At 42.2% G+C, this 18,686-nt stretch overlaps 1 long non-coding RNA gene and 11 other non-coding genes across 15 annotated transcripts; 1 reads left to right on the top strand and 11 right to left on the bottom strand.

The window, feature by feature from the left end:
- The first annotated feature begins 321 nt into the window (after positions 1 to 321).
- LOC127307411 (uncharacterized) lies at positions 322 to 18,285 on the top strand. Of its 4 annotated transcripts, none has more exons than XR_011747103.1 (5): positions 322 to 576; positions 667 to 827; positions 14,579 to 14,686; positions 16,194 to 17,343; positions 17,755 to 18,285. It is a non-coding gene; the product is annotated as an uncharacterized lncRNA (long non-coding RNA). The 4 variants fall into 4 exon arrangements; XR_011747102.1 differs by having other exon boundaries at positions 16,194 to 17,555; XR_011747100.1 differs by having other exon boundaries at positions 16,194 to 18,285.
- Positions 2,348 to 2,419, bottom strand: TRNAQ-UUG (transfer RNA glutamine (anticodon UUG)). Its single transcript has one exon. It is a non-coding gene; the product is annotated as a tRNA-Gln (tRNA).
- TRNAQ-UUG (transfer RNA glutamine (anticodon UUG)) lies at positions 3,275 to 3,346 on the bottom strand. Its single transcript has one exon. It is a non-coding gene; the product is annotated as a tRNA-Gln (tRNA).
- On the bottom strand, positions 4,508 to 4,579 carry TRNAQ-UUG (transfer RNA glutamine (anticodon UUG)). Its single transcript has one exon. It is a non-coding gene; the product is annotated as a tRNA-Gln (tRNA).
- TRNAQ-UUG (transfer RNA glutamine (anticodon UUG)) lies at positions 5,463 to 5,534 on the bottom strand. The gene has a single exon. It is a non-coding gene; the product is annotated as a tRNA-Gln (tRNA).
- Positions 8,890 to 8,961, bottom strand: TRNAQ-UUG (transfer RNA glutamine (anticodon UUG)). Its single transcript has one exon. It is a non-coding gene; the product is annotated as a tRNA-Gln (tRNA).
- Positions 9,795 to 9,866, bottom strand: TRNAQ-UUG (transfer RNA glutamine (anticodon UUG)). Its single transcript has one exon. It is a non-coding gene; the product is annotated as a tRNA-Gln (tRNA).
- TRNAQ-UUG (transfer RNA glutamine (anticodon UUG)) lies at positions 10,606 to 10,677 on the bottom strand. The gene has a single exon. It is a non-coding gene; the product is annotated as a tRNA-Gln (tRNA).
- On the bottom strand, positions 11,484 to 11,555 carry TRNAQ-UUG (transfer RNA glutamine (anticodon UUG)). Its single transcript has one exon. It is a non-coding gene; the product is annotated as a tRNA-Gln (tRNA).
- Positions 14,095 to 14,166, bottom strand: TRNAQ-UUG (transfer RNA glutamine (anticodon UUG)). Its single transcript has one exon. It is a non-coding gene; the product is annotated as a tRNA-Gln (tRNA).
- TRNAQ-UUG (transfer RNA glutamine (anticodon UUG)) lies at positions 14,898 to 14,969 on the bottom strand. The gene has a single exon. It is a non-coding gene; the product is annotated as a tRNA-Gln (tRNA).
- TRNAQ-UUG (transfer RNA glutamine (anticodon UUG)) lies at positions 15,637 to 15,708 on the bottom strand. Its single transcript has one exon. It is a non-coding gene; the product is annotated as a tRNA-Gln (tRNA).
- Positions 18,286 to 18,686: the final 401 nt, after the last annotated feature.

The following is an 18,686-nucleotide window of genomic DNA, read 5'->3' as shown; positions in this document are numbered from 1 at the left end:
TGGGATAGAAGTTGAATATGTTTAATGGTTCAGATGCATCCAATGACGCTCTCAAAGTGTGACAACCGAAGTAGCACCATCAGTAACTTTGTTTAAAAAAAGCACCATCAGTAACCTGTATATAATACTCCCTACTAGTATAGATACCTCCATTAATTACTCATAGATATACAAATAAATCTTTACAAAAATTAGCTACCATTAATTGCTCTAGATAGGCAAATAAATCTTTGACCATAATTTGGCAGGCACCGTGACAGCCAACGGATATGCATAATAAACTTTTTTTTTGTTTTGTTTTCTCCATATTCCTTACCGACGGTCTCTCTCCTCCCCCTCCTCCCGCTGCCGCCCCTTCTCCTCTGGTTCCCCATCTCGCTTTCGACGCCGCCTCCAACCCTAGCTCGCACAATGGCCTCCTCTTCTTCCCAGCCTTCACCATCCATATCATCTCCTCCTCACACGGAGGCAATCCTCGCGGTCTCCTCGCTCTGCCTCATCAAAGGGCGCCGCGGGGTTCGAGGTCGCAGTGGCCAACGTATGGCCTGGAGCGTCGATCCCATCTCCCTCGTGGTGGTAAATCTTCCTAGTATTCCCTGACTCGTTCTCTGTAGAATCATGCTTTTGAGAGTCTCATTTTATTATTCGGTATGATTTGCTATGCAGGATTGATGCGCTGTGCGGGCAGGACCGCGTTGTTGCCTGGATGGATTACCGTGTTCGCCCCTCTGACCGTGCTTAAGGCTGCAGATTTCGGAGAACGTGGTTAAGAAACATATGTTGGAAAGGAGACGATTCTTTACTTGCTCCTGCTGCCACACTTATAGGTATTTTGGACTTCGCCCAGTCTTCTATATGATATATCACAACTTGAGATATTCCCACTGTCAAATTTTTATGCACGCCCATTTTTCTCTTAGTAGGATTCCTTTGTTTCTTTAGTAGTGTCTGGTTACAAGTGTCAGATCTTTGGGGGCAGTATAGTGTGTGCTATCATTATTGAGGTTTACCTGTGCACTAGCAGATAACAAGAGAACACATCAAAAGGTCGTGCAAAAATCTTAAATCCAAACCCGACCTGCTGCTTGATAAATCAAAAAGACAAAATAGACTGTGAGTAGTACTGAATCCATTTTGCTGTTTGAACCTTATTCATTCTAGATCCTGTTTGCAAATCATTTAGTTCCCTAGTTTCCAAGCTGTTTGCCCTGCAGATGATTGTGTTTGCATGTGCTAATTTGGGTGCCCTCCAATGGTTCTATCTTAATCTGGTATACCTCAACCGGCGATTTCTTCCATTTCTTCTGTTCGTGTTCTTGCAATCTGCAGCGGTTCCCTTTTACCTTAATGGTGGGATTGTTCCTTGGCCATGTATGCTAAGCATAGAATAAGATTTGCGTGAAAGGCATGAAGCAAACTGAGCTAAATTATGTTTAACTGTTAACATACATGGCGTGGAACACCACTCGTAATCCATTGCTTGAAAAGCATCTACCCATATATACCATTGATTTTTATTTGCATAGAATAACCATGAACCAAACAACTCTGTTCCATCATTAGGCTGCAAGTCTGCTGACCTTTTTTGATGTGGTGGGTAAGAATGCAAAAACTGTAGCCAGGTTTGTGGATACATGGCGTGAGAACAATTTTGGCACAACACAATCTTTAAAGTCTAAACAAAATTAACGATGCTGGAAGAGAGGATTTGTTGCTTCCCTAACTTTCCTAGTCATTCACTCATTCTTGTTCTGATCTTGACAGCTTTGACTTGAGTTGCAGTTCACAGAATCTTATTGTGTCCATTTGTTTTTATTTTGATTAAAAAAAGTAGGTTCCGAAGGATTTCAAACCCAGGTTGCCAGATTCAAAGTCTGAAGTGCTAAACACTACGCTATGGAAACTAGCTGCTGTATGCGGCCCTTTGATGATGTTATTTATGACATATTTTTTTGCGTGTATAAAAGGCAAATAAAAATCGGTTGCATCCTTTTCTTTTGGAGTTTGGGTCGATTTGCATCGTTTTGATTGCAACAAAATCGTGTTCTCTTTAGAGCATTCAAATACTCTTCTCTTGTCACCAAGATAGCTCATGGAAACACCTAGAGGGTCACTTCATTTATAATCATATTTTAGGTATACAATTATCAGTACTCTAGTATAAATTTTATGTTGCCTTGGCAATTGCTCTATCTCCAAACGTAGCTTTGACAATTCATTGAGGGGATAACGTCTAAATAGGATTTCCGATATATTGGCATTGAAAATTCTCTTAAGTCCAACTACATTACCAAAGTAAGAACACAAAAGGTGGATGGCTGTACTTGTTGTATTATTAAAAAAATGTAGGTCCCACCGGGATTTGAACCCAGGTTGCCAGATTCAAAGTCTGGAGTGCTAACCACTACACTATGGAACCGGTTGTTGTATGTGGTCCCTTGATGATGTCATTTATAGCATACTTTCCCGGTTGTATAGAAGACAATTTTTGTTTGTTTGTGCCCTTCTTCTTTGGAATTTGAGTGGGCTTGCATCATTTTGGTTGCAACTAAATTGTGTTTCATTTTGATCGTGCAACTAGATAACAAGAGAACACATAAAAAGCACATGCAAAAATAAAAAAGACTAGACAGATTGTGAGTAGTACCAAATCTATTATGCTGTTTGAACCTTCTTCGTTCTAGATCCTGGCTGCACAAGTGCACAACCTAATAATCGTTCAGTTTCCTAGTTTCCAAGCTGTTTGTCCCAACCGAGCTAAATGTGCTAATTTGGGTGCCCGCTAATGGTTTGTAGCAATTCCTGCAGACGACCGTGTTTGCATGTGCTAAATTGGGTGCATGTGCTAATTTGGGTGCCCGCTAATGGTTTTATCTTAATCTGGTAGCTCATAGTCAACGGGCGATTGCTTCCATTTGTTCTGTTCATATTCTTGCAGTCTGCAGTGGTTCCTGTTTACCTTCAAATGTCGTTTTTTGTTTCATTTGGTCATGTATGCTAAGCATAGAATAAAATTTTCACGAAAGGCATGAAGCAACCTGAGCTAAATTATGTTTAACTGTTAACGTCCATGTTGTCTTGGCAATTGCACTATCTCCAAACGTAACTTTGACAATTCATTGAGGGCATAACATCTAGATAGGATTTCCGATAACATCTAGATAGGATCATCTTACACTAGTTTTGGCATTGAAAGTTCTCTTAAGTCCAACTACATTAGCAAAGTAAGAACACAAAAGGTGGATTGTTGTGCTTGTTGTATGTAAAAAAACGTAGGTCCCACCGGGATTCGAACCCAGGTTGCCAGATTCAAAGTCTGGAGTGCTAACCACTACACTATGGAACCGGTTGTTGTATCTATGTGGTCCCTTGATTATGTCATTTATAGCATACTTTCCAGGTTGTATAGAAGACAAAGAAAATTTGTTTGTGTCCTTATTCTTTTGGAATCTGAGTGGACTTGCATCATTTTGGTTGCAACTAAATTGTGTTTCATGTTGGTCTTGCAACTAGACAACAAGAGAAAACATCAAAATCGTATGCAAAAATCTGAAATCCAAATCTAACCCGCTGCTTGATAAATCAAAAAGACAACACAGATTGTGAGTAGTACCAAATATATTATGCTGTTTGAACCTTCTTCATTCTAGATCCTGCTTGCGCAAATTAATAATCATTCAGTTTCCTAGTTTCCAGGCTGTTTGTCCCAACCGAGCTAAATGTCTAGGTACCACGTTTATATGTCAGATTTTATCATCGCAGTTTGTAGCACTTTCTGCAGATGACCGTGTTTGCATGTGCTAATTTGGGTGCCCTCCAATATTTTTTTAAATCTTAATATGGTATCTCATACTTAACAGGCGATTGCTTCCATTTGTCCTCTTAATGTTCTTGTAGTCTGCAGTGGTTCCTCTTTACCTTCAAATGTCGTTTTTGTTCATTTGGCCATGTATGCTAAGCATAGAATAAGATTTGCACGAAAGGCATCAAGCAACCTGAGCTAAATTATGTTTAACTGTTAAATTCCATGTTACCTTGGCAATTGCACTATCTCCAAATGTAACTTTGACAATTCATTTCTAATATAATGTTCTTGTAAGAGGGCATAACTTCTATATAGGATTTCTGATATATGGTCTTAGACTAGTTTTGGCATTGAAAATTCTCTGAAGTCCAACTAAATTAGTAATGTAAGAACACAAAACGGTGGATGGCTGTACTTGTTGTATTGTTAAATAAAATATAAGTCCAACTACATTAACTGTTAACGTCCATGTTGCCTTGGCAAATTGCACTATCTCCAATTCATTTTTAATATAATGTTCTCTTAAGAGGGCAAATTTCTAATATAATGTTCTCTTAAGAGGGCATAATGTGTAGATAGGATTTCCGTTATATGGTCTTAGACTAGTTTTGGCATTGAAAGTTCTCTTCAGTCCAACTACATTAGCATAGTAAGAACACAAAAGGTGGATGGCTGTACTTGTTGTATTATTAAAAAAAATGTAGGTCCCACCGGGATTCGAACCCAGGTTGCCAGATTCAAAGTCTGGAGTGCTAACCACTACACTATGGAACCGGTTGTTGAATGCGGTCCCTTGATGATGTCATTTATAGCATACTTTCCCGGTTGTATAGAAGACAAAGAAAATTTGTTTGTGTCCTTATTCTTTTGGAATTTTTGTGGACTTGCATCAATTTGGTTGCAACTAAATTGGGTTTCATTTTGATCGTGCAACTAGATAACAAGGGAACACATCAAAAGCTAAAGCGAAAATCTGAAATCCAAATCTAAACCGTTGCTTGATAAAGCAAAAAGACAAAGACAGATTGTGAGTAGTACCAAATCTATTATGCTGTTTGAACCTTCTTCATTCTAGATCCTGGCTGGTCTGCACAAGTGCACAACCTAATAATCATTCAGTTTCCTAGTTTCCAAGCTGTTTGTCCCAACTGAGCTAAATGTCTAGGTATCGTCGTTTATATGCCAGGTCTTATCATCGGGGTTTGTAGCACTTCCTGCAGATGATCGTGTTTGCATGTGCTAATTTGCGTGCCCGCTAATGGTTTTATCTTAATCTGGTAGCCCATTCCAAACATGCGATTGCTTCCATTTGTTCTGTTCATGTTCTTGCAGTCTGCAGTGGTTCCTGTTTACCTTCAAATGTCGTTTATGTTCATTTGGTCATGTATGCTAAGCATAGAATAAAATTTGCACGCAAGGCATGAAGCAACCTGAGCTAAATTATGTTTAACTGTTAACGTCCATGTTGTCTTGGCAATTGCACTATATCCAAACGTAACTTTGACAATTCATTGAGGGCATACCGTCTAAATAGGATTTCCGATATATGGTCTTAGACTAGTTTTGGCATTGAAAGTTCTCTTAAGTCCAACTACATTAGCATAGTAAGAACACAAAAGGTGGATGGCTGTACTTGTTGTATTATTAAAAAAAATGTAGGTCCCACCGGGATTCGAACCCAGGTTGCCAGATTCAAAGTCTGGAGTGCTAACCACTACACTATGGAACCGGTTGTTGAATGCGGTCCCTTGATGATGTCATTTATAGCATACTTTCCCGGTTGTATAGAAGACAAAGAAAATTTGTTTGTGTCCTTATTCTTTTGGAATTTGAGTGGACTTGCATCATTTTGGTTGCAACTAAATTGTGTTTCATGTTGATCGTGCAACTAGATAACAAGATAAAACATCAAAAGCGTATGCAAATATCTGAAATCCAAATCTAACCCGCTACTTGATAAATCAATAAGACAACAAAGATTGTGAGTAGTACCAAATATATTATGCTGTTTGAACCTTCTTCATTCTAGATCCTGCTTGCGCAAATTAATAATCATTCACTTTCCTAGTTTCCAAGCTGTTTGTCCCAACTGAGCTAAATGTCTAGGTACAGCATTTATATGTCAGATTTTATCATCGGGGTTTGTAGCACTTGCTGCAGATGACTGCGTTTGCATGTGCTAATTTGGATGCCCTCCAATTTTTTTAAATCTTAATATGGTAGCTTATACTCAAACAGGTGATTTCTTCCATTTGTTCTGTTCATGTTCTTGCAGTCTGCAGTGGTTCCTCTTTACCTTGAAATGTCGTTTTTGTTCATTTGGCCATGTATGCTAAGCATAGAATAAGATTTGCACGAAAGGCAACCTGAGATAAATTTTGTTTAACTGTTAACATCCATGTTGCCTTGGCAATTGCACTATCTCCAAATGTAACTTTGACAATTCATTTCTAATATAAAGTTCTCGTAAGAGGGCATAACTTCTAGATAGGATTTCCGATATATGGTCTTAGACTAGTTTTGGCATTGCAAATTCTCTGAAGTCCAACTACATTAGCAAAGTAAGAACACAAAGCGGTGGATGGCTGTACTTGTTGTATTGTTAAAAAAAAAGTAAGTCCAACTACATTAACTGGTAACGTCCATGTCGCCTTGGCAATTGCACTATCTCCAAACGTAACTTTTGCAATTCATCTCTAATATAATGTTCTCTTACGAGAACATAACGTCAGATAGGATTTCCGTTATATGGTCTTAGACTAGTTTTAGCATTGAAAGTTCTCTTAAGTCCAAGTACATTAGCAAAATAAGAACACAAACAGGTGGATGGCTGTACTTGTTGTATTGTAAAAAAAGTAGGTCCCACCGGGATTTGAACCCATGTTGCCAGATTCAAAGTCTGGAGTGCTCAGGGCATCTCCAACGGGGCGACCCATCCCGTGCCCGCGCGTCCGGATGGGTCGAGCCGGACAAAAAAAGCGGCCCAACGCGGGGACGCACCGCAAATGCGGATGGCCGCGGCGTCCGGGACGACGCAAACCTGGCCCAAATCTGGGCTAGGTTTGCGTGGCCGCGGATGGCACGCGGCGTCCGGTTGCGTCCGGGCGCTTGACGCCTCGTCTCCCTTGGGCCCACCTGTCGGTGACCGGGGAGGCTATTAAATGTGGACTGGAGGGGATCTGTCCCTCCAGACTCCAGTCCCCACTCCACTCCCCGAGCGAAACCGCCGCCATGGCGCCGAAGCGACGGTTCGCTCCCGGAGCCAACGACAAGGAGGCGAGCAGCAGCCGCCGTCCTCCGCCGGCGCTGCGGGCCGGAGGAAACCGAGGCGGCCTCCACATCGGAGAGGCTGCCCGCGGCGGCGCGACATTGGCGCAACCGCCGTCGCTGCTGCTCGAGCCGAAGCCCGAGTCCTCGGAGGAGGACCTCGACCTCTGCGCCGCGCTGCTCATCTCGGCGGCGGAGAAGGACGCGAAATGGCCGCACCTCCTTGCGGCCATTCGCACCTCCGAGATGGAGGAAGCGGCCCGGCGGGAGGTGGAGGAAGCCGAGGCCTGGGAGCTGTACGCCCATGCCCGCCAGGCGCGACGGGAGGAGGAGGAAGCGGCGCGGCGGGAGGAGGCCAGGTGCCGCGCGGAGGAGGAGCGGCGACGGAGGCCGAGCGCCGCGCAGAGGAGGAGCGGCGCCGCGAAGGCCGGGCGCCGCGCCAGCGGCAGAGAGGAGCATGCGCCGCCGCTGCCTCGGGTGGCTCCAGACCCCCACTCCGCCTGGGAGGAGGCCCTGTGGTCTCCGTGGCCGGAGTCCCCGGCGCGCTCGAGCCACAACAGTGCCTCGCCGCCCAGGGACGTCGTCGACGCCGACGACGCCCACAAGGGCTAGGCGGCGCACCGGCGGCCACCGCGCCGTCGACCAAACCCTAACATAGGGTTTTTAGTTTAAATTTTAAAGCCCATATAGAGGGCTTCTTTTGTTAGTTATTTGCCCATATAGAGGGCTTCTTTTGTTAGTTATTTGCCCAAAATAGGGCTATGTACAAATTTGCCCAAAATAGGCCATATGCTTAATCAAATTTCGTTTAAATTTGCATTTTAAATTTTGTTTTTCTATTTCTTCGAATATGCACTGCGTCCGCGCGTTGGGCGCAGCGTGCGACCCAAACGGACACGCGGGACGCTGTCTGGGTGTCCGCGCGGCCACCCAAACGGCCCAAAACGGACGGCCTAGCGCGTCCGTTTGGGTCGCCAGGTTGGAGATGCCCTTACCACTACACTATGGAACCGCTTGTTGTATGTGGTCCCTTGATGATGTCATTTATAGCATACTTTCCAGGTTGTATAGAAGATAGAAAATTTGTTTGTGCCCTTATTCTTTTGGAATTTTTGTGGACTTGCATCAATTTGGATGCAACTAAATTGGGTTTCATTTTGATCGTGCAACTAGATAACATGGAACACATCAAAAGCTTAAGCAAAAATCTGAAATCCAAATCTAACCAGCTGCTTGATTAATCAAAAAGACAAGACAGATTGTGAGTAGTACCAAATCTATTATCCTGTTTGTACCTTCTTCATTCTAGATCCTGGTTCTGACTTCGTGTACACAAATTAATAATCATTCAGTTTCCAAGCTGTTTGTCCCAACCGAGCTAAATTTCTAGGTACCGTTGTTTATATGACAGATTTTATCATTGGAATTTGTAGCACTTGCTGCAGTTGATCGTGTTTGCATGTGCTAATTTGGGTGCCCTCTAATGGTTTTATCTTAATAGCTCATACTCAACAGGCGATTGCTTCCATTTGTTCTGTTCATATTCTTGCAGTCTACAGTGGTTCCTGTTACCTTCAGATGTCGGTTTTGTTCATTTGGCCATTTAAGCTAAGCATAGAATAAGATTTTCACGAAAGGCGTGAAGCACACTGAGCTAAACTATTTTAAATGCTAATGTACATGGTATGGAACATCTAGATAGGGTTTTTGATATATGGTCTTAGACTAGTTTTGGCATTGGTAGTTCTCTGAAGTCCAACTACATTATCAAAGTTAGAACATAAAAAGGTGGATGGCTGTACTTGTCAAAAAAAGCTAGGTCCCACCGGGATTTGAACCCAGGTTGCCAGATTCAAAGTCTGGAGTGATAACCACTACACCATGGAACCGGATCTTGTATATGGTCCTTTGATGATGCCATTTATGATATGATTCTATAGGCACATAAAAGGGCATGAAAAATAAACATTTTTTGCTTGTATCTGTTTGTTTTCTATGGGCACACTTGCATTATTTGATTCAATAAAGTCGTCTCCTTTTTGAGCTTGCAGATAGTTGGCATCTAGTTAAATTATGGGAATAGCCAAAAGATCACTTTAGTTAAAGTGTTATTTTGGTATATCATTAGTATGGCTTGATGTATGGATGTGTGTTGTCTTGGGAATTCCACGCTTTTAAGAAACTTGTAGTGAAATGGCGTCCTAAGAATGGATATGGTCTTAGGCCAATTTGGCGCTGAATATTTACTTATGTCTGACAGAAATTAGTAACGCATGAGCGTAAAATGACTTTGAAAATTCATTTCTAATATTATATTTCTCGTAGGAGGGCATGACGTCTAGATAGGATTTCCGATATATGGTCTTAGACTAGTTTTGGCATTGAAAGTTCTCTTAAGTCCAATTATATTAGCAAAGTAAGAACACAAAAAGGTGGATGGCTGTACTTGCTGTATTGTTAAAAACAATGTAAGTCCAACTACATTAACTGTTAATGTTCATGCTGCCTTGCCAATTGCACTATCTCCAGTCTTAACTTTGACAATTCATTTCTAATATAATTTTCTCTTAAGAGGGCCATAACGTCTACATAGGATTTCCGATATATGGTCTTACTCTTACACTAGTTTTGGCCTTGAAAGTTCTCTTAAGTCCAACTACATTAGCAAAATAAGAACACAAAAGGTGGATGGCTGTGCTTGTTGTATTGTAAAAAAAAGCGTAGGTCCCACCGGGATTCGAACCCAGGTTGCCAGATTCAAAGTCTGGAGTGCTAACCACTACACTATGGAACCGGTTGTTGTATGTGGTCCCTTTATGATGTCATTTATAGCATATTGTCACAGTTGTATAGAAGACCAAGAAAATTTGTTTGTACCCTATCTTTTAGAATTTGGGTGGACTTGCATCATTTTGGTTGCATCTAAATTGTGTTTCATTTTGATCTTGCATATACTCTCACTCGTACTTTCTTCTATGATGCAAATACCCAAAAGACCCCCGTCATATATAGCCATATTTATGGTATACAGCTAGTAGTACCACAATATAAATTTATTTTGCGCTGGCCATTGCATGATGTCCAACATTAACTTTGACTATTCATTTTCTATGTTAATGTGTGTATCAGTATTCAGTAAAATGTTATTCTAACAGGCATACAGTCTATTTGGGATTTCAGATATATGGTCTTAGACTAGTTTTGGCATTGAAAATTCTCTCAACTACATTAGTAAAGTACGAACACAAGAAGGTGGATGGCTGTATTTGTTGTATTGCGAAAAAAGATGTAAGTCCAACTACGTAACTGTTAACGTCCATGTTGCCTTGGCTATTGCACTATCTCCAAACGCAACTTTTACAATTCATTTCTAATATAATGTTCTCCTAAGAGGGCATAACGTCTATATAGAATTTCTGATATATGGTCTTAGAGTAGTTTTTGCATTGAAAGTTCTCTAAGTCCAATTACATTAGCAAAGTAAGAACACAAAAAGGTGGATGGCTGTACTTGTTGTATTGTTAAAAAATTGTAGGTCCCACCGGGATTTGAACCCAGGTTGCCAGATTCAAAGTCTGGAGTGCTAACCACTACACTATGGAACCGGTTGTTGTATGTGGTCCCTTGATGATGTCATTTATAGCATACTTTCCAGGTTGTATAGAAGACAAATAAAAGTTATTCGTGTCCTTATTCTTTTGGAATTTTTGTGGGCTTGCATCATTTTGGTTGCAACTAAATTGCGTTTCATTTTGATTGTGCAACTAGATAACAAGAGAACACATCAAAAGCCTATGCAAAAATCTGAAATCCAAATCTAACCCGCTGCTTGATAAATCAAAAAGTCAAGACATATTGTTCATTTGGCGATGTATGCTAAGCACATAGAATAAAATTTACACGAAAGGCATGAAGCAACCAGAGCAAAATTATGTTTAACTACTAACGTCCATCTTGCCTTGGCAATTGCACTAAAACGTAACTTTGACAATTCATTTCTAATATTATGTTCTCGTAAGAGGGCATGACGTCTAGATAGGATTTCCAATATATGGTCTTAGACTAGTTTTGGCATTGAAAGTTCTCTTAATTCCAATTATATTAGCAAAGTAAGAACACAAAAAGGTGGATGGCTGTACTTGCTGTATTGTAAAAAAAAAGTAAGTCCAACTACATTAACTGTTAATGTTCATGTTGCCTTGGCAATTGCACTATCTCCAGTCGTAACTTTGACAATTCATTTCTAATATAATGTTCTCTTAAGAGGGCCATAACGTCTAGATAGGATTTCCGATATATGGTGTTACACTAGTTTTGGCATTCAAAGTTCTCTTAAGTCCAACTACATTAGCAAAATAAGAACACAAAAGGTGGATGGCTGTGCTTGTTGTATTGTAAGAAAAAAAAACGTAGGTCCCACCGGGATTCGAACCCAGGTTGCCAGATTCAAAGTCTGGAGTGCTAACCACTACACTATGGAACCGGTTGTTGTATCTATGTGGTCCCTTGATAATGTTATTTATAGCATACTTTCCAGGTTGTATAGAAGACAAAGAAAATTTGTTTGTGTCCTTATTCTTTTGAAGTTTTTGTGGTCTTGCATCATGTTGGTTGCAACTTAATTGTGTATCATTTTGATCGTGCAATTAGAAATCATACCTGCACTCTCTTTTTCCTTAGTGCCAAAACATAATTCAATCAAAAGGTCCCTTCCCCTGGTCGTCCCCCGCGGCGGCCTAAGGGGAGAAACCCTATCCCTCAACCTCCCGCTCCCCTCCCTCCCCTGCCGCCGCCAGCGTACGCCGCCGGGCAAAGCCTGCTCGGTGCCGGCAGCGGCGGGCCTTCCTTACCCGGCGCGTGGTGGGCCGTGGCGCGGCGCTTCTCCATGGCGGCGGTGCATCTCGGCGGAGATTGGCGGGGCCCGGCGCGGCGGTGGCCGGCGAGCTGTGTCAGGGGCGTCCTGTCGCACATGGAGGCGGCAGTGGTCGAGGCAGCTGCGCGTGGCTTGGTCAGGATGCTCGTGGTTGTGGTTGTGCATGGCGGTCGGGCTCGATCTGGGCGGGCCTGTGCGGGCCGCGGCTTTGGGTCGTGGTGACGGCGCGAGGAGCTCTGCCTCCGGCATGCTGCGTGGGTGCGGCTGCAGTGGTGGTTGGCCGACAAGGGTGGCTTTCTCTCACGAGCTCTTGCTGGCCGCCGGTGAGGCCGGTGGTGGCCTGCACTCCTCTTCTGCGACGGTGAGGCCGGTGTGGCTTCTTGCCTTTCTGGTGGCGGTCCAAGCCGGCGTCTGCATCTCCATCCATCGTCTCCAGTTCGCTGGTCTGGCGGCATCGGGGGGATGGTGAAGGACCAGGGTGAAAGCCCTGCCCGGTGTCTTCTGGTGCGGATGCCGCTTCCTTCTTGAAGGCGTAGTCTTTGGTCCCAACCGTGCTTTTCCTCTCCTCTAGTGCCCGGGGAAACCCTATGTCCAGTCCATCGGGCAAGGCGGTGGCGGCGCCACAGCGTCGTTCTCTTCTTGAAGACGTTGTCAAGGCTACTTGGGGAGAGGCCGATGTGGTAATTGGAGGCTGGGCAATGTGATGTGCTGCCGGTGTTGGCTGCTGGCCACGACATGGGGCTCCGAGGTGCTATGTACGACGTGGTGGATGCAACCTAGTCAACTGCTTCTCCAAGTCCGAAGGATCCTGCCTTCTCCTCGCCGACTCTTCTAGGCTCATGAGGGGAGGTACGTTGGTCTGGGCTGCCTTGGAGTCGCGATTGTGCTACGGTGGTGTCTCGCTTGGTTCGTGACGCGGTTCGGTGGCTCCGTGCTCCATCTCCTCGCTTCTTTTGGTAGGATGTTGGGGGCGAGTCGTTCTCATCGGGTTGTTTGTAGATGGGGTGTTGTAAGCCGCTTGGCTATGTATCGTCTTGGGTGTGTGTGGGGTTGTTGCCTTTTGGCATTGTATCGGCCGTCGGCCTCTTCTTCTATGTGATTGATACATCTTCCAGGACGTATTCTCGAAAAAAAAGAAAAAAGAAGATCGTGCAATTAGATAACAAGAGAACATATCAAAAGCTTATGCAAAAATCTAAAATCCAAATCTAACATGCTGCTTGATAAATCAAAAAGACAAGACAGATTGTGAGTAGTACCAAATCTTTTATGCTGTTTGTGCCTTCTTCATTCTAGATCCTGGTTCCGACTTTGTCTACACAAATTAATAACCATTGAGTTTCCTAGTTTCCAAGCTGTTTGCCCCAACCGAGCTAAATTTCTTAGCACCGTCGTTTATGTCAGGTTTTATCATCGGGATTTGTAGCTCTTCCTGCAGATGATCATGTTTGCATATGCTAATTTGGTGCCCTTCAGTGGTTTTATCTTAATCTGGTAGCTCATACTCAACAGGCGATTGCTTCCATTTGTTCTGTTTATGTTCTTGCAGTCTGCAGTGGTTCCTGTTTAACTTCAAATGTTGGTTTTGTTCATTTGGCCATGTATGCTAAGCATAGAATAAGATTTTCACGAAAGGCATGATGCAACCAGAGCTAAATTATGTTTAACTACTAACGTCCATGTTGCCTTGGCAATTGCACTATGTCCAAACGTAACTTTGAAAATTCATTTCTAATATTATATTTCTCGTAGGAGGGCATGCCGTCTAGATAGGATTTCCGATATATGGTCTTAGACTAGTTTTGGCATTGAAAGTTCTCTTAAGTCCAATTATATATTAACAAAGTAAGAACACAAAAAGGTGGATGGCTGTACTTGCTGTATTGTTAAAAAAAATGCAAGTCCAACTACATTAACTTTTAATGTTCATGTTGCCTTGCCAATTGCACTATCTCCAGTCTTAACTTTGACAATTCATTTCTAATATAATTTTCTCTTAAGAGGGCCATAACGTCTACATAGGATTTCCGATATATGGTCTTACTCTTACACTAGTTTTGGCCTTGAAAGTTCTCTTAAGTCCAACTACATTAGCAAAATAAGAACACAAAGGTGGATGGCTGTGCTTGTTGTATTGTAAAAAAAGCGTAGGTCCCACCGGGATTCGAACCCAGGTTGCCAGATTCAAAGTCTGGAGTGCTAACCACTACACTATGGAACCGGTTGTCGTATCTATGTGGTCCCTTGATGATGTCATTTATAGCATACTTTCCAGGTTGTATAGAAGACAAAGAAAATTTGTTTGTGTCCTTATTCTTTTGGAATTTTTGTGGACTTGCATCATGTTGGTTGCAACTTAATTGTGTATCATTTTGATCGTGCAATTAGATAACAAGAGAACACATCAAAAGCTTATGCAAAAATCTGAAATCCAAATCTAACCCGCTGCTTGATAAATCAAAAAGACAAGACAGATTGTGAGTAGTACCGAATCTATTATGCTGTTTGTACCTTCTTCATTCTAGATCGTGGTTCCGACGTTGTCTACACAAATTAATAACCATTGAGTTTCCTAGTTTCCAAGCTGTTTGCCCCAACCGAGCTAAATTTCTTGGCACCGTCGTTTATGTCAGGTTTTATCATCGGGATTTGTAGCTCTTCGTGCAGATGATCATGTTTGCATGTGCTAATTTGGTGCCCTTCAGTGGTTTTATCTTAATCTGGTAGCTCATACTCAACAGGTGAGTGCTTCCATTTGTTTTGTTTATGTTCTTGCAGGCTGAAGTGGTTCCTGTTTACCTTCAAATGTTGGTTTTGTTCATTTTTGGCCATGTATGCTAAGCATAGAATAAGATTTTCATGAAAGGCATGAAGCAACCTGAGCTAAATCTCCTTTACATTTAAAATGCATTTCATGGATATATGTATTGTCAAAAAGAAAAGTAGGTCGGTAGGTCCCACCGGGATTCGAACCCAGGTTGCCAGATTCAAAGTCTGGAGTGATAACCACTACACCATGGAACCGCTTGTTGTATATTCCCTTTTATGTCATTTATGACATTTTCTTATGCGTATAAAAGTAAGGAAAGTCTGTTAAGTTTCCGTTTTGGAATTACTGCGAGCTTGGCATCTTCTTGGCTGCTTACAACAAAATTGTGTTCCCTTTTAAGCTTGCCAAGAAGATTACTATCTCAGGCTTTGAGAGTTCAAATAACCGTCCATTGAGAAAATTGGTGGTATGAAGAAAATAATTATTTTATTGCTTTAGAAGAGGTTAAGTAGCTGTAGCATCTTATTTAATAAGGATATGCATGGCCATTTTTTCTGATTATTGTTTCTTAGATTTGGTCTTCCCTAGATCTGTGTGGAAGGATTATTATGGGAATACCCAATTGGACCTCTTCATTTTAAGTATATTTAGGTTTGTCATCAAGACCAGGAGTATGAATTTTTCTTCTTTTGGCCATTGCACGATCTCCAAATGTAGCTTTAATCATTCATTTGTACAGTAATGTGTGATAAGTAGAAGGCTTTCCTAAGAAGGCACAAGTTCTACCTAGGATTTCAGATATAGGGACCTGGCCCAGTTTTGGTGCGAATTGTAAAGTCCACCATAAACATGCAATGCAAGAAGACAATAGTTTTCCTGCTTTCTTTGTCTGAACTCTTGTTCTTATCTTGAAAAAAAGTTAGGTCCCACCGGGATTCGAACCCAGGTTGCCAGATTCAAAGTCTGGAGTGATAACCACTACACCATGGAACCGGATCTTGTATATGGTCCTTTGATGATGCCATTTATGATATGATTCTATAGGCACATAAAAGGGCATGAAAAATAAACACTTTTTGCTTGTATCTGTTTGTTTTCTATGGGCACACTTGCATTGTTTGATTCAATAAAGTCGTCTCCTTTTTGAGCTTGCAGATAGTTGGCATCTAGTTAAATTATGGGAATAGCCAAAAGATCACTTTAGTTAAAGTGTTATTTTGGTATATCATTAGTATGGCTTGATGTATGGATGTGTGTTGTCTTGGGAATTCCACGCTTTTAAGAAACTTGTAGTGAAATGGCGTCCTAAGAATGGATATGGTCTTAGGCCAATTTGGCGCTGAATATTTACTTATGCCTGACAGAAATTAGTAACGCATGAGCGTAAAATGGGTACTTTTCTTAATTTGTCAAGAGCTGTTGTCCGACAGATATCCATGTCATTAGTACTTATTCTAATGTAAAGTTCACTCGAAAAGGTAATCATCGAAGGCATGGCAAGGTGGCAGAATGGCAGTTAGCTTCATGGGCTCTGCTCAATCAGGATCTTGTAGAGAAGCCAGGACGCAAGAATCCAGACACAGCACATCACCCTCTAGGAAACAGTATCTTAAGGCTTCTTGAGTAGCAGCGCTGAGAATTGTCTGGACTGTGGGAAGACTAGCGGCAGCCTAATCTTGTGGAAGTTGGGCGCCAGGACCGTCCAGGTAAGGTGTACTATTAGATGACTTAAGTCTAAGAGATCTAGTGTCTGGTTTGTGCATGCTGCCACAAAAGTGGAGGTTTTTCCTCTTCTATCAGTGGAAGTTTTTGAGTGTGACTGCTAGGCAACGAGTCAAGATCACCTTGTTCTGAACTTCTGATACCACATGAAGTTGGAGTTAGCTTGCATTGGAGTGGGGGGCACCGGGTGATACAAAGTTTGCATGGGATCCAAGGACACCGACGCTCTGAATCCCTGGTTGTGCCAAACAGAATTACTCCCTTCGGCCCTATAAGAATACATGGAATGTGTGATCAGCTAGAGAAAGCTGCTGCATCCTGATGTGGGAATACACTCGCAGATGCATGACTGCAGTTGCCACTGAGAAGAACTTGAGCACTATGGTCTAGGAATATCCATGCCTTCCCTTTGATGATTAGCTTTTTTGGGTGGGCGAATGTTATTACCAGAACCATCTATTTGTGTCAAACAAAAACTATCATAGTCTAGGGTCGCTAATAGCTAATGTCTGTGGACATTTTATGCACATGAAACCCTCTTTGAAATGATGGTAGGTGCAGGACTATTGATGACTAGTGTGTGATATCATTATGCTGCTGTCTAATGTACTTTACTCTAATATAGAAATATTCTTTTGACATATGCATAATGTCCTTAGCTAGTCAATGTGGGGCCTAACAGAAAAAACACATATTATCTTATTACATGATTGACTGAGATAAATTTACCTCAACAGGGTTTTCCTTATCATTATTATTATTTTGGCTCTGTTCACGTTCAGTTCTTTTGCCTTCAACCCCTGTAACAGCTTTTGCATAGAGTACTAGATTACACCATTGTATGCTGTGATCGATTCGTGGTGGCCTGATGCTTCAAGACGTTTTGCGGTGGCCGATCAGGAAAAGGTTAATTCCTTAATCATGCTGAGCCTTTGACTGGAGATAAATTATTGCATCTTCGAAGACAAGCGCGCTCCTGCTAGCTCTGTTTTGAGCATGCCCCTTGATGAGGGGCACGCGTGGGTTGCTTGTAGAGGTGGGCAGCCGAGAGCAATAGAGTAGCCCCGGCTTGTCTTTGAGCCCCCAAAGTGGTGGCGTTTTGGGTGGTCTTTTTCCAGGTTCTGCATTGACCTCTTTTCTCTTTTTTTTTTTCTTGTTCTGTTGTCGTTTTGTTTTGGACATCTTGGTCCTGCTTTTGAGCTTAATACAATGACGTGCAGCTCTCCTACGGGTTCTAAAGAAAAGAGTACTAGATTACACATGCATTGTATGTATATATAACGTTGCCAATCTTCAGTTTAACCCGTTTTTCTACAGGGGAGAACACCATCTGAATCAGATTGGATGGATAAGCCAGAGCAAGAGTGCTCTTCGCGAGCCAAAATGAGTTTTGTCCCTAGAACATGTGGTACCTTGTTTGCTTCTTGTGGGCAATGATTTTTGTTCCATGATGTAAGAATCCCCAAAGATGACAGCTGTGTCTACGTGGGATTATACAATCTGAGATGTTGACCATGTGATTACATCCCATTTGAGCAGTGAGGTTTAAGCTCTGCCAATCCAGCATCGATGACATACAAAGTAATCTGTTGAAGCTACAATAAATATGCTCCCGTCATCATAGATAATTGTTTCACCATATGCAGCATCCTCTTTGTTTAGAAAGATTTCTGTTTTACTTTTGGAGGCTTGGAACCCTTATGAATCTTTTCTACTACTAGCTCCATTCCGATTTAATGACTGCCAGTAGTAGCACACTAGCACCACAAGTGAGTATGTACGCAAGTTGTTTCCGCTGAATGGCGTTGATTTAAATCGGAACAGACAGTACTATTTGTTATTTGATTAGTAGGATTGAATTTGTAGAAGTTGCGTCTACATCCACTCCAACATATTAGAGAGATCCTTTGTGTTTCGTACTACTCCCTTCGGTCTCTTTTAATTGACTCGGATTCAGTACAACTTTATACTAAATTTAACTCAATTAAATAAGACCGGTGGGATTATACATTAATCAAATCCCGCAGGATTCAAATGTGTCTGATATTGCACTCCTCCCCCCACCCCCGAATTCTGTCTTTTTTAGAATGACGTGAATCAATGAGGCCCTCAAGGACGTGTTTGGTTGCTTGGGCGCCCCTTGGCTTGCATCACCTCAATGTTTTTTGGACCGTTTGGTTGCTTGGGCTCACTCGCGTTGTTGCATAGCATAGGTCTTAAAAGCACCCCTGGGACAAGCCCTGGAGGAA

The sequence above is a fragment of the Lolium perenne genome, chromosome 6 (assembly GCF_019359855.2).
Source record: "Lolium perenne isolate Kyuss_39 chromosome 6, Kyuss_2.0, whole genome shotgun sequence".
NCBI lineage: Eukaryota > Viridiplantae > Streptophyta > Magnoliopsida > Poales > Poaceae > Lolium > Lolium perenne.
The sequence above is the reverse complement of the archived record's forward strand: the minus strand, read 5'-3'. Positions and strand labels throughout refer to the sequence as shown.